Raw genomic sequence first — 15,584 nt, 5'->3', positions numbered from 1 at the left:
CATCCTCAGGGTCCCATCCCAGTGGACACGGGGTCCAGCCAGGCTGGGACTCCGGACCTAGGCAGAGGTGGGGGACAGGTCCCGATCCCTGCCTCAGCAGCTGAATTCCAGGCTGAGGTGCAGGCAGACCCCTCCTTGCAGAGGCTGAGGGACCAGGCTGGCCTCCGTGCAGCTCAGCCCCGGGGGAGAGGTGGCCAGGAGAGATTCCTGCGGGAGCGTGGGCTCCTGTTCCGTGAGTGGCTCCCCCCCAGGAAGGCGAGGGCATGGAGGGTAGAGCGGCAGCTGGTCGTCCCCCGAAAGTATCGCCTCAAGCTGCTGTATTTGGCCCACGATTCCCCCGTTGGGGGCCACCGGGGGATCCGGAGCACCCGGCTGAAGCTGCTCCAGCACTTCTATTGGCCGGGAATCTTTACAGCCGTGCAGCGGTACTGCCGGTCCTGTGACTCCTGCCAGAGGGGCGGGAAGGCCCAAGACAGGAGGAAAGCGGCTTGGGGGTCTCTACCCCAGATAGACCCTCTGGGCTTGCTGAGAGAGTTATGGGAGGGGAAGTCCTCCCTGGATGGAGCATCGGGGGTGGAAGCCGCCCTGGCTGTCCAGAGAAGGCTCGCTGGGCTCATGGCCCCAGCCCGAGAGACCCTGGCCAGAGATCAAGGCCAGTGGAAGGGTGGGTGTGACCCCCGAGGACAGGCCTGTGCCAGTCGCCCTGGAGCGGGGCGGCGAGTGGACGGAGGAAACCAACTCATGTGGGGCCTTGCCATGGCCGGCCTGAGTCAAGGGGAGCACCCATGTCCCCGGGGCGGGTTCCCACGCAGAGGACCCGAACTTCCCTAGGTCACGAGCGGAGTGACCCTGCTCAGTTCGCTCTCGGAGGGGGGAGAACTGTGACGTAGTGGGGGTACCTGGCTGGTTTCTATGCTGCTGGCTCTGGGGGAACCCCCACTGGCTGCCGTGGGTACCACGACCCAGCAAAACAGGATGAGTCACTATGCAAACCAGTGGCCAGACACCCCCCATGGAGAGGAACAAAGGAAGGTGGAATGCTGCCTTGGCTGGGGGGCAGGGCTGGAAGTGAGGGAGTTGGTTGCTGGCTGTCGGAGGGCATGGAGGAGAGCCTAGGGGAAGGGGCTGGAGTTTAGGGGCCCAGTCTCCCCCATCTCAAGGGGGCCTGAGGCATCCTAGCCCAGTTCCTGTAACCAGATTACATCTGTGCTGCGCTGTGCTGGAGGAGCAATAAACCACCCTCAATTCCACTGGCTGGTGCAGTCTGTTTGTGCCATTTCGGGGTGCAGGAGACGGGGAACCCCCAACGCGCCGTCACAGCCTGTAGAAACCTTTCTTGTTATCCTTTACATCCTTAGCCAGTCGCAATTCCATTTGCGCTTTCGCCTTCCTGATAACCCCCCGGCATTCTCGAGCTAGACCTTTAAACTCCTCCCTGGTCATTTGTCCACGTTTCCACTCTTTGGGTGTGTCTAGACTACATGCCTCCTTCGACGGAGGCATGTAGATTAGCCAGATCGGAAGAGGGAAATGAAGCCGCGATTAAAATAATCGCGGCTTCATTTAAATTTAAATGGCTGCCCCGATCTGCCGATCAGCTGTTTGTCGGCAGATCGGGGGAGTCTGGACGCGATGCCCCGACAAAGAAGCCTTTCTTCATCGACACAGGTAAGCCTCATGAAACCAGGCTTACCTGTGTCGATGAAGAAAGGCTTCTTTGTCGGGGCATCGCGTCCAGACTCCCCCGATCTGCCGACAAACAGCTGATCGGCAGATCGGGGCAGCCATTTAAATTTAAATGAAGCCGCGATTATTTTAATCGCGGCTTCATTTCCCTCTTCCGATCTGGCTAATCTACATGCCTCCGTCGAAGGAGGCATGTAGTCTAGACACACCCTGAGGGAGTCAAAATCTGCTTTTTCGAAGTCCAAGGTGTGTATTTTACTACTCTCTTTCCTTCCTTTGGTCAGGATCCTGAAATCTACCATCTCACGATCACTGCTTCCCAGGTTGTCACTCACCTCCACTTCCCCTATTAGTTCCTCCCTGTTTGTGAGCAGAAGGTCAAGCTGCGCACGTCCCCTGGTCGGATCCTTCAGCACTTGTACCAAGAAGTTATCCCCAACATTCTCCAAAAACTTCCTGGATTGCCTGTGTACTGCCGTATTGGTTTCCCAACAGATGTCAGGGTGATTAAAGTCCCCCATTAGAACCAGGGCCTGTGATCTGGAAGCTTCTCTCAGTTGTCCGAAGAAAGCCTCATCTACCTCATCCACCTGATTCGGTGGCCTGTAGCAGACACCAACCACAACATCACTGCTGTTGTTTGCTCCTTTAAACCTGACCCATAGACTCTCAACAGGTTTTTCTCCCTCTTTATACTGGAGTTCAGAGCAATCGTAGTGCTCTCTTACATACAGTGCAACTCCTCCTCCTTTTCTCCCCTGCCTATTCTTCCTGAACAATCTATACCCTTCCATGACAGCGCTCCAGTCATGCGAGTCATCCCACCAAGTCTCTGTTATCCCAATTAAATCATATTTCTTGGTCTGGGCCAGGGCCTCCAGTTCTTCCTGCTTGTTGCCCAGGCTTCTCGCATTAGTGTACGAGGGTGGGCCCGGGTGGCAGGGGGTAGCTAGGGGCAGGGGCTGGATGCATGTGGCGATGGGTGGCGGGGGGTGGGAGGTGGGGGGGTAGAGGTCGGGGCTGGCTGCAGGTGGCGGGGGGGTAGAGGTCGCGGCTGGCTGCGGGGGGATAGAGGTCGCGGCTGGCTGTGGGGGGGTAGAGGTCGGGGCTGGCTGCGGAGGGGGTAGACGTCGGGGCTGGCTGCAGGTGGCGGGGGGGTAGAGGTCGGGGCTGGCTGCGGGGGGGGTAGAGGTAGGGACTGGCTGCGGGTGGCGGGGGGGTAGAGGTTGGGGCTGGCTGCGGGGGGGTAGAGGTACGGGTTGGCTGCAGGTGGCTGGGGGGTAGAGGTTGGGGCTAGCTGTGGGGGGGGTAGAGGTAGGGGCTGGCTGTGGGGGGGTAGAGGTTGGGGCTGGCTGCGGGGGGGTAGAGGTAGGGGCTGGCTGCGGGTGGCGGGGGGGTAGTGGTCGGGGCTGGCTGCAGGGGGGGTAGAGGTTGGGGCTGGCTGCGGGTGGCGGGGGGGTAGAGGTCGGGGCTGGCTGCGGGGGGGGTAGAGGTCGGGGCTGGCTGCAGGGGGGGGTAGAGGTCGGGGCTGGCTGCGGGGGGGGGTAGAGGTCGGGGCTGGCTGCAGGGGGGGGTAGAGGTCGGGGCTGGCTGCGGGTGGCGGGGGGGTAGAGGTCGGGGCCGGTTGCGGGGGGGTAGAGGTCGGGGCTGGCTGCGGGTGGCGGGGGGGTAGAGGTCGGGGCTGGCTGCGGGTGGCGGGGGGGGTAGAGGTTGGGGCTGGCTGCAGGGGGGTAGAGGTCGGGGCTGGCTGCGGGGGGGTAGAGGTACGGGCTGGCTGCGGGTGGCGGGGGGGTAGAGGTCAGGGCTGGCTGTGGGGGGGTAAAGGTTGGGGCTGGCTGCGGGGGGGTAGAGGTCGGGACTGGCTGCGGGGGGGGTAGAGGTAGGGGCTGGCTGCGGGTGGCGGGGGGGTAGTGGTCGGGGCTGGCTGCGGGGGGGGTAGAGGTCGGGGCTGGCTGCGGGGGGGGGTAGAGGTACGGGCTGGCTGCCGGTGGCGGGGGGGTAGAGGTCGGGGCTGGCTGCGGGTGGCGGGGGGGTAGAGGTCGGGGCTGGCTGCGGGTGGCGGGGGGGGTATAGGTCGGGGCTGGCTGCAGGGGGGTAGCGGTCGGGGCTGGCTGCGGGTGGCGGCGGGTAGAGGTCGGGGCTGGCTGCAGGGGGGGTAGAGGTCGGGGCTGGCTGCGGGGGGGGTAGAGGTACGGGCTGGCTGCGGGTTGCGGGGGGGGTAGAGGTCGGGGCTGGCTGCGGGGGGGTAGAGGTACGGGCTGGCTGCGGGTTGCGGGGGGGGTAGAGGTCGGGGCTGGCTGCGGGTGGCGGGGGGGTAGAAGTCGGGGCTGGCTGCGGGGGGGGTAGAGGTCGGGGCTGGCTGCGGGGGGGTAGAGGTACGGGCTGGCTGCGGGTGGCGGAGGGGTAGAGGTCGGGGCTGGCTGCGGGGGGGTAGAGGTACGGGCTGGCTGTGGGTGGCGGGGGGGTAGAGGTCGGGGCTGGCTGCGGGTAGCGGGGGGGGTAGAGGTCGGGGCTGGCTGCGGGGGGGTAGAGGTCGGGGCTGGCTGCGGGGGGGTAAAGGTACGGGCTGGCTGCAGGTGGCGGGGGGGGTCGAGGTCAGGGCTGGCTGCGGCTGGCTGCGGGGGGGTAGAGGTCGGGGCTGGCTGCGGGGGGGTAGAGGTCGGGGCTGGCTGCGGGGGGGTAGAGGTATGGGCTGGCTGCGGGTGGCGGGGAGGGTAGAGGTTGGGGCTGGCTGTGGGGGGGTAGAGGTCGGGGCTGGCTGCGGGGGGGTAGAGGTACGGGCTGGCTGCAGGTGGCGGGGGGGGTCGAGGTCAGGGCTGGCTGCGGCTGGCTGCGGGGGGGTAGAGGTCGGGGCTGGCTGCGGGGGGGTAGAGGTCGGGACTGGCTGCGGGGGGGTAGAGGTATGGGCTGGCTGCGGGTGGCGGGGAGGGTAGAGGTCGGGGCTGGCTGTGGGGGGGTAGAGGTCGGGGCTGGCTGCGGGGGGGTAGAGGTCGGGGCTGGCTGCGGGGGGGGTAGAGGTACGGGCTGGCTGCGGGTGGCGGGGGGGTAGAGGTCGGGGCTGGCTGCGGGTAGCGGGGGGGGTAGAGGTCGGGGCTGGCTGCGGGTAGCGGGGGGGTAGAGGTCGGGGCTGGCTGCGGGGGGGTAGAGGTCGGGGCTGGCTGCGGGGGGGGTAGAGGTACGGGCTGGCTGCGGGTGGCGGGGGGGTAGAGGTCTGGGCTTGCTGCGGGGGGGTAGAGGTACGGGCTGGCTGCGGGTGGCGGGGGGGGTAGAGGTCGGGGCTGGCTGCAGGGGGGAGGAGGGGGATGACTGGCCGGGACTGGCTGTGGGTGGGGGGAACGAGAGGCTGTACCTGGCAAAGCAGCCCAGCCCGGGAAGAGGTACTTTGTGGCGGGGTGACCCGGGGGGGACTCCGTGCTCCCTCACAGCGGCACCGTGGGCCATTCTCAGGGCAACGGGGTTCCCCAGGAGTCCAGTTTCAGGTCCACCAGCTCTGGGACTTGGGGGGGGTGTGGGGTCTGGCACACCTGAGCGGAGGAGGGAGCCCTCCTGTGCGGTGCTCCCTGGGCAGTCGCCGGGAAAGTCGCCCAGACCCTGGAGAGAGAGGTCAGGGACATGCCACTTTAGGGGTGACCCAGCCACACAGGCCCCTCCCAGGCCTCTCCCGCGGTGCTGATGGATGGGGTGGACTCTTGGAAGCTCACGGCCATCTCCGTGCCTGATGCCCGCCTGTGCCTCGGACTGAGGGGGTTCTAGACCAGTTGGGGGCCCATGGTTTGAGGGTTTCCCCTGTCACCGAAGGGTGGGCGCCACCGGGCCCTGCACCCCCATCCGCCCCTCTCGGCCGGCAGGGAGCACAGACGGGTTCCTGGTTCCTCTAAATTTGAGACAGGCCTGGGAACACACAGCACAGGCAGCTAACATGACTCTGGTTGCCCTGGCAGACACATTCTGAGAGGGCCTCACACCGATAAGCAGTGCTCGCCAAACCACGGCAAGCCCCGCTTGCCAGCCGCGCTGTCCGGCGTTCTGCGCGTGCGCAGATCACCCGAACCCGGCTCTTCCAGGTTGCAATCTACTCGCCATGGGCAAGCAGATTGCATTATTTGTCGAGCCCTGCTTGTTAGGAATCACTGCCTGTATTATTGATAAGCTGTTTAATTGGGGATGGGCGGAGATGCTATGTAACCTTCATAGTTTATTGGCTTACGTCCTTTTCGTCTTGCCGCCAGACCCTATCAAATTGCTTCTCCTCCGTCCATCTGCCGCCTATAAAATCTACTGTAATGTTTTGATTAACTAGTGCTCACCAGGCTAACCCTTGGTTGGTGCTCCACCAGCGCTGGGTGTGTAATAAATCCTCTGACTTGTTTTCACCTGCATCCAGAGTGTCCAGAATTATTCCCTGCGCTGGTCCTGCCCTTCGGCCTCCAGGGGGCGGCGGCCTCCTTCCAGCACCTAGTGGCCCAGCTGCTGCGGGGGATGGGAGCTTCGCCCTGGCGTACATCGATGATATTTGTGTCTTCAGCCAGACCTGGGACGACCAGTGTCCCCGGTCAGCCAAGTGCGTTGCAGTCGTACCAGACCTTCTGCTTTCCCGTGGGCCCTGCCCAGGCTCTCTCTGGCCAGGTCCATGGGCTCAACAAGCCTTTCCCGGAAAGCCAGGGTATCCTCCACCCGGTTCTCCATCCAGGGAGGCCTCCCCCTCCCAGTCATCTCTCAGCAAGCCCGGGGGTCCACCCCCTCCAGCTCCTGGCTCAAATGGGGAGAACCTGGTGGACCTTTGGGGCACCTCCCTGTGTGCAAACAGCCGCTGGGGCAGGTTCTCGTTCTAGTCCTGCGGGTGCTGGTGCATAAAGGTCTTTAGTATCTGCCTTAGTGTCCCATGGAACCTCCCCACCAGCCCATGGGAACAGGCGAGCGGATCCCACACTTGTGCCACAAGCACTGGAGCAGGGCTGCGAAGCAAAAGCCTCACTCAGATTACGCAGCTAAACAGACAGTTTTATTGGCCAATAGAAGCCAAGTGAGCCAAACGTGGCCCCAGCAGAGCCGGGCCCAGTGAGGCTGCTAATACAATCAGTCCTAGTATTTTAACCAAACAAGTCTGACGTCAGGGCAAGAAACCAAAGCAAACTTCAGAGAGGAATTATTATCAGCAGGGAAAGAGACAGGTTAGAGGGAGTTCGAGCTTCAGCCCAAAATAATTCATTAACACATCCCAGCAGCGCCTCCCTCTGGCCTCTCCCACCTCGGCAAAGGCCCGTCCCCTCCCTCTAGCGAACGCGCAGACACAAGAAACTGAAATGGCTTGTTATACAGAACGGCTTCCAGCTAAATCGGAAATGGTTTCTACAGGGCCGACATGAAGTTGGTCCGTGAGGACCTTCTGGGGGAACCCCACCCTGCTGAAAATGGCCAGCAGGGCGCCTGCTACAGTGCTTACCTTGATAGAGGGCAGAGCCAGGAGTGGGACGTCATGGGCCGGGTACAGCAGCCTGTGGCAACACTTTTGGGGAACTGGACCCCCCATGACTCCACTTTCCCTGGGGGGAGCCATTCCCGGTACAGGAATCTGGGAACCTCTCCTGGCAGCCTCCCCCCAGGGACTGAGCTGCACCAAGGCCAGCCTGGTCCCTCAGCTTCTCCAAGGAGGGGTCTGCCTGCACCTTAGCCTGGAATTCAGCCACTGAGGCAGGGACGGGGACCTGTCCCCCCACTGCCTGTGTCTGGGGTCCCAGCCCTGTTGAGCTCGGCCCCCTGAAGCCTCTTGTCTGCTGAGTTAGGGCCTGGTGTCTCCTGCAGGGTGCCCTTGTCACGAATCACGGGCAGTGTGAATGGTCACATGAGTGAAACAACAGTAAGGGTGTATCTAGACTACATGCCTCCGTCGATGGAGGCATGTAGATTAGACAGATCGGCAGAGGGAAATGAAGCCGCGATTAAAATAATCGCGGCTTCATTTAAATTTAAATGGCTGCCCCGCTCTGCCGATCAGCTGTTTGTCGGCAGATCGGGGCAGTCTGGACACGCCGCGTCGACAAAGAAGCCTTTCTTGATCGGCACAGGTATGCCTCGTGAAACCAAACAGCTGATCGGCAGAGCGGGGCAGCCATTTAAATTTAAATGAAGCCGCGATTATTTTAATCGCGGCTTCATTTCCCTCTGCCGATCTGGCTAATCTACATGGCTCCGTCGACGGAGGCATGTAGTCTAGATGTACCCTAAGCGAGCTGAAGGGAGGCCATGCTGAGGTCCAGGCAAGAGCCCCAGAGGATTGTGAACGTGTTTACAACTTGAAGAAAAAGGGCTGTGTGAAATAACCGGTGTGTGCGGCCGAGGCAGCGTTCCCGGCACTGCCAGGTAAGAACAAGTAACAAGGGAGGAATCTAGCCAAGGACAGACTCGTGGTAGGCAAGCAGCATTGGGTGGTGCAAAGACAGGGTGTTTCTGGGTCAGTCGGGGACACGCCAGTAAGAAGAAGGGGGTGTCACTAACGGACATCACCCCACCTGGACTGTGTGCATCCAGTGGATGGCGTCCCACCAGACTGGCCCCTGCCGAGGGGTATATACTACACCATTTTGCCCCACGAGTGGGAGTCCATTGATTCGGAGTATTGGAGTGACGTGCATGTCGGACTTTCGCCTCAACCAAATTAATCAACATTACCTGGGGGCTGGCCAGCCCCAGAGAGTGAGTGAGTGTGTGCATGTGTGTGTGTGCGTGTGTGCGTGTGCGTGTGCGTGTGTGTGTGTGTGTGCGTGTGTGTGTGTGTTAAATTGAATTAAGAATTAGGCTGCTAAATTGGGTTACAGATTAGATGTAGCTGGTTAATTATTCCATTTAAATATTGCTTTTAATGCCTTTTCATACTTATGATGCTTTATAATGCCTTTTAATGCTGTTTTAATTGCTTAGTACTAAATATACATATACATATAGTGCTTTTAAAACTGCTCCTGAATTGCTTGCAATAAAACTTGTTAAAGGTTTGATTGAGATTTGTTTAAGATTCCTGTTCATCCAGAAATATAATTTATGCCATCATGTGCCAACAGTGTCCTTCTGCAATGTACATTGGACAGACTTCTCAGACACTTTGCCAAAGAATTAATGCCCACAGATCAGACATCAAACTTCTTCACAAGGAGAAACCAGTTGGTTTTTATTTCAACCTACCAGGACATAGTCTTAACAACCTTACTTCATGCATCTTACTTCAAAGAGACTTTAACACCAGATTACAGAGGGAAACTTGAGAACTTTCATTCATGCTTAAATTTGACACTTTAGGAATGGGTCTTAACAAAGATGCTAATTACCTTACACATTATAAAGACAGCTTCCCACTTATCACCCCTGATTAGCCATTCATTGACTCCCTCTCCCTCACCCCACCTTCTGTACTAAATCTGATTTGTCAGTTTAATGATGTGTTCACTTTTTTCATTGTATTCCTTTGGTATATATGGTCCTGCCAATTCTCTTCCAGAATATGATCTGAGGTCTGGCCCACAAACTCTCATCACCTATTAAACCATCCCGTTAGTCTTTAAAGTGCTACATAGTTTTTCCTTTTGTTCTGTGAATGCTGAACCAAATGCGTATTGTGATATGGCTTGATCAGCTGGATCATAGCGCCCTCTTGTGATACCCTCCCCAGGGTCAGGGCTGAGGGCCCCTCACTGGCTCTGGCTACGGGAGGGCCCTGTGGGGTCCTTCTGGCCAATCCTCTAGCTCACCCCCCATCAGAACCCCAGTAGGCAAGTGCCGGTGCACCCTCACTTCCTTGGGGCCCTCCTTAGCCCCCCATTTCAGATGCATTCGGGCCACGGGCACCTTGAACGGGCTCCCATCCATGCCCCTCAGGGTCAGCTGGGCGCTGGGCACCATGCGGTCTGGGGTACGACCTCGGGCCGGGCCAGCGTCACCTCCGCCCCCGTGTCCCAGTGGCCCGTCACCGCCCTGCCACCCACCTGCAGGGGCACGAGGCTCTCGCTCTGCCCTGCCCCTCCCCACCCCCCAAAGGAGCTGGCTTGAGGGACTTTCCTCTTCCTGAGCTGAGGGCAGCCTGCCCCACCCAGTTAACCCTGGGAGGCCTGTGCTGAAGTTTGTGACCTGAGCCCTCTTGTGGCCCCTTTGCCCGCAAACGGTGGCCGGGCAGGTCCCCTTCAGCTGGCTGGTCCGCCCAGGTACTGACTGTCCCTTTAAGGGGAGGTTGCTGGATCCTCCCTTCTGGGGACCTACAATGGGCACCTCCCCCCACTGCACAGCCGGATCCGGGATTTCCCTGCACACCTGGACCAGCTGTGTGTGACCTCATCAGGCGGCTGGCCTGCGCTATGCTGGTCCTCTGGCTTCCTGCCCTTTAGCCACATTTCCCAGAGCTGCTCCAGGACCATCAGCTTAACCAGGTCCTCTGTGGCCTGGGCCCCACCCCAAACACCCACGTGCGGACGAATCGCGCCGTCCGGGAGCCTCGCTCCACGCAGGTCTCCTCAGGGCCCCACTGCGCACTCCGGAACGTCTCCGGTACCTCTCGGGTTCAGCCCGAACTTGTGCAGCAGAGCCTGTCTGACCCGTTTTAGTACCCCTGCTGCAGCCCCTCCGGCTGGCTGAGCACCCCTGCAGCCTTCTGATCTAGTAAAGGGGTGAGCTGCCGGAGTCGTCAGCTGGGGGACCTGGTGCAGCTACGTCCCCCCCCCTCCTTACCCTGGGAGAACAGGAACTTCTCAAAGTTCCATGCAGTCCTGGACCCCCTGGGCCCTTCCCCACTCACCGCAGCCAGGGCCTCTCAGCTTCTCAGCTCCGCCTTGGCCTGCTCATGCTGCCCCTGTCTCCCCTGATCCTCCGATTCCTTTAGCCGCAGCTCGATCTCCAGCCATCGCCAATCTGCCAAGGGGGACCCTGGCCAGCATGAACTGCTGCCGGCTGAGTGTGTCCTGCTGGGTGCCGTGTTTGGCAGCCTTCAGCCCTCTCTCCTTCCTCAGGCTCTGAAACGCTGCCAGGGCTATCTGGCTGCTCCCAGCCGGGACAGGATCCAGCTCCCTGGAATGACTGTTCTCTTGCAGCCGGATGAGTAGTTGTGCTTCACTGAACTTCCCAATTTGCAGCCCTCTCTCCTTGCGTAAATCTACAACGTCCTTCTGACGGAGATGGTTACAGGCCATCTTCCTGCTGTTCTCAAGGGGTTGCAGATTCACAGGCTGGTGCTTACAGCTCCCCATGATTCCCAGGGAGAACCCCTTGAGGGTGCCAGCCTCTTGGAGGGTCACAACCCCTGGGGCTAGACGGTAGGCCCCTCCGCCTTCTTGGGCCACTTCCCAGGGTCCGCAGGAGGAGCCCCTCCTTGGGGTGATGCCCCTTCTCAAGGACCACACTTGAGGTAGACTGTAGGCCCCTCCAGCTTCCTGGGATTATTCCTCACTGGCCTTCAGCACACTTGACTCTTGCTAGCCCCCTTCTTTCTCCTGCACCCCAGTGACTTACTGCTGGATGCTTCCTCCACGGGGTGCAGTGTATCCCACCGCTGCCACCAGTGTCACCAAGGAGTGGGGACCCACCAGGCCCTGCACCCCCATCTGCAGCCAGACGGGCCTCTTGGCCGGCAGGGAGAACAGAAGGGATCCTGGTTCCCAGGGACACAGAGTAGAGTAGACACTCGTCGCACACGGACAAGGAGCCGTCAGCACAACCCAGCTTGGGGAGGGGGGGCTGTGGGCCCCGGCCCCCCATCCTGCCCCAAGCCAGCCAGACTCCCCCACCCCCAGCAGCCCAGCTAAGTCCCTCCAGCCCCACCTCTGCCCACTTTCCTGGGCCAAAGGTGTCTCTTGGGCGCACCTCCCTCCCAGGCCCAGGCTAGTGAGCCTGCCTATTATCTGTGTGATGGGCTGCACATCCTGCCTCAGTGGGCCACACCCCAAATCCCCCATCCCCATCTAAATAGTAATGCAGGGCCCAGGGAAACCGAGGCACACACACAGGGTTACTCCGGGACAGCAGAAGTCACATGCAACACAACAAGCAAACAGAGCGAATACAAGCCCCACCCCATGCTGTATGAAACTGTCCTGTGTACACAAATGTGCATAACTCGGGGATGCATTGGACAAAACAGCTCATGTAACCGATCAATGTTAATGTCAGTCTGCTGGCTCTGTGTGTCTTATTCTGGTGTACGTGTGGTTCTCGTACTAACATCACAACTGCGAGGTGTGAAAGCAAGTGGCAACTCAGCTCCAGAAACCTTGGGTCCTTGGAAACAGCCTTGTTTTGTCTCAAGCTAGATCAAGGATGTTAAGTAATAGTTCATTTACTAGTCGAGTAGTGTCATGTTACTGGATTGTGAGGGGAGCGGCCAGGTCACTGGTACACCCATGGGGTGGGGGTGTTTGCCCCAAAAAGTGATACAAAGGGGGCCATGCGAGGCGTCAAATGAAAGCTCATCTTCTACTGATTCCATAGATGCTATTCATGTGATTGTATAATGTCTGTGTGTGATGTTATAAGCATGGACTTTGTGTGGATACCGAACGTTTCTCTGTATGTGGCTGAGCAATGGGCAAAGCAGCTCAGCCTAGGGACCTGCTAATGAGCAAGTCTCCGTGGAACAATAGCCCTCCACAGGCCAAGGACACACCCCAAGAATGCTCAACTCTTCATCCTAGATGCAGCATTGCAGGGATCAACGAGCTGGAAAGAACTGTGGACCCGTCTGCACAGAGGATGTGCACCAAGGACTTTTAAGCCAGCAGTTATAACATCTCTGCTAGAGCCTGCATCGAGAACTGGGAGATTCGATGCATGGAATGTAGGATACTTTAACAACCTCACTCTCGGGCTTTTCTTTCTCTTAGTAATAAACCTTTAGGGTGCATCTAGACTGGCAAGATTTTGCACAAAATCATGCCAGTCTAGACGCAGCCTTAGATTTTAGATTCTAAAGGATTGGCTCAGCTTCTAGACTGGCTGTGTCTAGACTGGCATGAGTTTGCGCAAATACCTTTAATGGAAAAGTTTTTCCATTAAAAGTATTTGCGCAAGAGAGCGTCTACACTGGTATGTGCCTTTGCGCAAAAGATTTGCTTTTGCGCAAAAGCATCCGTGCTAGTGTAGACGCTCTCTTGCGCAAGAAAGTTCTGATGGCCATTTTAGCCATCGGGCTTTCTTGCACAAGAAATTAATGTGGCTGTCTACACTGGCCTCTTACGCAAGAGGGCTTATCCCTGAGCAGGAGCATCGGAGTATTTGCACAAGAACCACTGATTTTATACATTACAAAGTCAGTGTTCTTGCGCAAATACTTGTGGCCAGTGTAGCCGCACCCAGAATGTAAATTGACCAGGGATCTGCGGCTGGTTTCTTGGAACTGGACAGAACTTGTTTGGGGTAGGTGGGATTGGGTCCTAAACCCCCTCACCTGTGAATGAGGGCGGGGCCATCTAGGGCATGGATATTGCTGGGGTATTGGAGGGGTTTTGTTCGTGAGGCTTCTGACTGGCCAGGCAAGCAACTGAAGTGCTCTATGCAACTGGTTTGGGAAGGTCTCCAGGCTGGGGGCAATAGAGGGCCCCAAATTTGAGCAATTCGCCCTGAGCGGATGCCCTCAGCGGTGCCCAGACACGGCCTGGTCCGTCACAAGTAGTCAATGGAATTTCCTTAACTACTTGACTAGTTGATAGGAACTTCCGGATTCCTCCTTTGAAATGTACAGGAGGCTCCACCCCCGGGACCTCTTGTATATGTCAGAGGCCTGTGGAATCCGTGTGCAGCCTATGGCCAGTGGGAGTCCTGTTGACTCTGGGCTGCCCAGGGGTGCCAGCTTTGAAATGTACAAGAGTCCCCAGCAGGGGATGCAGAGTCCTGAGCTGGCCCCGGCTCCATGCGCCACTGCCACTTTGAAATGCTACGGGGAGCGGGGGTCAGCTGACCCCGGGCGCTGCTCTTTGAAGCACCCGCCTCCCACCCTTTGCTGCCAGGCTACGGCTACATTGGCAAGATTTTGCACAAATACTTTTAATGCAAGAGTTCTTGTGCAAGAGCGTGTCTACGCTGGCACGTGCCTTTGCACAAGAGACGTGCTTTTGTGCAAGAGCATCCGTGCCAGTGCCGACGCTCTCGTCCGCAAGAACGCTCCAGGGGCCGTTTCAGCCACCGGGCTTCCTGCCCCAAGGAATTCCTGTTGCCTCCTGCGCCAGAGCAGCGGGGCCGGGGCCGGATCCCTGAGCGGGGCCGGGGCCGGATCCCTGAGCGGGGCAGGGGCCTGATCCCTGAGCGGGGCAGGGGCCTGATCCCTGAGCGGGGCCGGGGCCTGATCCCTGAGCGGGGGCAGGGGCCTGATCCCTGAGCGGGGCCGGGGCCTGATCCCTGAGCGGGGGCAGGGGCCGGATCCCTGAGCGGGGCAGGGGCCTGATCCCTGAGCGGGGGCAGGGGCCTGATCCCTGAGCGGGGGCAGGGGCCTGATCCCTGAGCGGGGCAGGGGCCGGATCCCTGAGCGGGGCAGGGGCCTGATCCCTGAGCGGGGGCAGGGGCCGGATCCCTGAGCGGGGGCAGGGGCCGGATCCCTGAGCGGGGCCGGGGCCTGATCCCTGAGCGGGGCCGGGGCCTGATCCCTGAGCGGGGCAGGGGCCGGATCCCTGAGCGGGGCAGGGGCCGGATCCCTGAGCGGGGCAGGGGCCGGATCCCTGAGCGGGGGCAGGGGCCGGATCCCTGAGCGGGGGCAGGGGCCGGATCCCTGAGCGGGGGCAGGGGCCGGATCCCTGAGCGGGGCCGGGGCCGGATCCCTGAGCGGGGCCGGGGCCGGATCCCTGAGCGGGGCCGGGGCCGGATCCCTGAGCGGGGCAGGGGCCTGATCCCTGAGCGGGGGCAGGGGCCTGATCCCTGAGCGGGGCAGGGGCCTGATCCCTGAGCGGGGGCAGGGGCCGGATCCCTGAGCGGGGCCGGGGCCGGATCCCTGAGCGGGGCCGGGGCCGGATCCCTGAGCGGGGCCGGGGCCTGATCCCTGAGCGGGGCCGGGGCCTGATCCCTGAGCGGGGCCGGGGCCTGATCCCTGAGCGGGGCAGGGGCCGGATCCCTGAGCGGGGGCAGGGGCCGGATCCCTGAGCGGGGCAGGGGCCGGATCCCTGAGCGGGGGCAGGGGCCGGATCCCTGAGCGGGGCAGGGGCCGGATCCCTGAGCGGGGCCGGGGCCTGATCCCTGAGCGGGGCCGGGGCCGGATCCCTGAGCGGGGGCAGGGGCCGGATCCCTGAGCGGGGGCAGGGGCCGGATCCCTGAGCGGGGCAGGGGCCGGATCCCTGAGCGGGGCCGGGGCCGGATCCCTGAGCGGGGGCAGGGGCCTGATCCCTGAGCGGGGCAGGGGCCTGATCCCTGAGCGGGGGCAGGGGCCGGATCCCTGAGCGGGGCAGGGGCCTGATCCCTGAGCGGGGGCAGGGGCCTGATCCCTGAGCGGGGCAGGGGCCGGATCCCTGAGCGGGGGCAGGGGCCGGATCCCTGAGCGGGGCCGGGGCCTGATCCCTGAGCGGGGGCAGGGGCCGGATCCCTGAGCGGGGCAGGGCTTGATCCCTGAGCGGGGGCAGGGGCCGGATCCCTGAGCGGGGCCGGGGCCTGATCCCTGAGCGGGGGCAGGGGCCGGATCCCTGAGCGGGGCAGGGGCCTGATCCCTGAGCGGGGGCAGGGGCCGGATCCCTGAGCGGGGCAGGGGCCTGATCCCTGAGCGGGGGCAGGGGCCTGATCCCTGAGCGGGGCCGGGGCCTGATCCCTGAGCGGGGGCAGGGGCCGGATCCCTGAGCGGGGCAGGGCTTGATCCCTGAGCGGGGGCAGGGGCCGGATCCCTGAGCGGGGCCGGGGCCTGATCCCTGAGCGGGGGCAGGGGCCGGATCCCTGAGCGGGGGCAGGGGCCT

This window comes from Pelodiscus sinensis, unplaced genomic scaffold, assembly GCF_049634645.1.
Source record: "Pelodiscus sinensis isolate JC-2024 unplaced genomic scaffold, ASM4963464v1 ctg205, whole genome shotgun sequence".
In the NCBI taxonomy this organism is placed as follows: Eukaryota; Metazoa; Chordata; order Testudines; family Trionychidae; genus Pelodiscus; species Pelodiscus sinensis.
Note: the sequence above shows the minus strand (reverse complement) of the source record.